This window comes from Alligator sinensis, unplaced genomic scaffold (genome assembly GCF_000455745.1).
Source record: "Alligator sinensis unplaced genomic scaffold, ASM45574v1 scaffold2378_1, whole genome shotgun sequence".
Classification (NCBI taxonomy): Eukaryota; Metazoa; Chordata; order Crocodylia; family Alligatoridae; genus Alligator; species Alligator sinensis.
Window position 1 is genome coordinate 5,614 of NW_005844274.1, and position 1,608 is coordinate 7,221.

General features: G+C 59.6%; 1 long non-coding RNA gene across 1 annotated transcript in view; it reads left to right on the forward strand.

Annotated features, from left to right (window-relative positions):
* The window catches only part of LOC106723482, a 931-nt gene extending 693 nt beyond the window's left edge, over positions 1-238 (forward strand). Inside the window, exon 3 of the long non-coding RNA XR_001359302.2 lies at positions 26-238. This is a non-coding gene — a long non-coding RNA (uncharacterized LOC106723482). The remainder of the gene's footprint in view (positions 1-25) is intronic.
* The last annotated feature ends 1,370 nt before the right edge of the window (positions 239-1,608 follow it).

Sequence of the window (1,608 nt, forward strand, 5' to 3'; positions counted from 1 at the left end):
ACTGATGATCCCCCTCTGCTCCCAGGACCGGGAGGAGGCGGCGGTGGGTACAGAGCCACTGGTGATCTCCGTGCCCGCGGCCCAGGCCCAGCCAGGTGAAGAAATGCATGTGGACAGTGCCTGAGTCGGGCACGACCCCAGGGCTGCATCGTTACCAGGCCCACTCTGCCCCCTGCACTGGCTGCAGCCGTGCCCAACACCGTGCCATACAGTGCCGTGTCTACGGGCAATAAAACATCTCCACATCTGCACGGGGCCTGATGTTTGCTGCCTCTGGGCTGCGGAGGGGAGCAGTGCAGGGATGGAGCCCCTCGTCCCCGGGCAGAAGGGAGAGACACTCGTGTCCCGGTCGGCCACACTGCTGTTCTCAGGCCCCAGGCACCGCTGGGAGCCCCCCACGGCCAGTGCCCTCCCTGCATGGCAGGCCCCGCAGCACGGCCTGGCCCGACCGCCTGCACCCAGGCTGAGCCTTGCCGCCCCCTCCCAGTGCAGCCCTGGCTGGACGGCAGCAGGTAATGGTCCCCATCGGGTGGTCTGGCAGCTGCCCCCACACACGCCGTGCAGGGTGCTCCAGCTGCACGTGGAGCCCTTTCTAGTGCAGCCAGCACCATGGGGGCAGGAGACAGACCCCTGGGGTAGGCATAGGCCCTGGGGTAGTTGCAGCTGTGCCTTCCTCCCCTTCCCACCCCCTCCCCAGAAGTGGGTGCAGCAGGGGGTGAGGGCTGGGGGTCCAGGGCAGGGTTCATGCAGGTGACAAAGAGCCCGACATGGAGCTTTGTTCCCAGGGCCCAAGGGGTGACAATCCCAACAAGAAGCAAGGGGGGCAAGACTTCCCAAACCCCCCCTGGCTCACCAAGGAAGTCCGGGAATGGCTGATGATCCCCCTCTGCTTGCAGGACCGGGAAGAGGCGGCGGTGGGTACAGAGCCACTGGTGATCTCCGTTGCTCAGGCCTGTAGAGGAGCTGTTAGGAAAGCTAAGGCGGACATAGAGCTAGGACTAGCGTCCAAGATCAAACATAATAAAAAGTCCTTTTTCAAATATATAGGGAGGATGAAGAAGGCTCCGGGAAACGTGGGGCCCCTGCAAGATGTGCTGGGCAATCTGGTGGTCACGCCAGAGGAGAAGGCAGACCTCTTTAACAAATTCTTCACCTCCGTTTTCTTGTGCAGGGACTGGGACAAAGATTTGTAAAGCACCGCCCAAGTATTGCTTTTTGTTAACCCTGTAAGTCTTGCCTTGTTGTAATAAGTATAAAAGATCACCTCACCCTTGGTGGGGGGGCATTTTGCCTTTTGCTGGCTTTATGGTCTTTGCTCGAGCAAATAAACAGCTGTCTTTCTTTACCCGCGTTGTCTGTCAATCAAATTACAGCTAGACAACGAACCTTAGGGAGGTTTCTCCCACCACAATTTGGCACCCCAGATGGGACCCGTCTAGCTTGACGCCTTTGGAGACCTCCATCCCCCGACACCCCAGCGCGCACCAGGTGAGTTCACCTATCGGGTTAGTCTCGGGAGGTGGATGGTCCCCTCGGGACCAATAAGGCGAGATCCTCAAGTCGGGTAAAGGAACGGTACCGGCGAGTACCTCAGGTCAGGTATGTTTT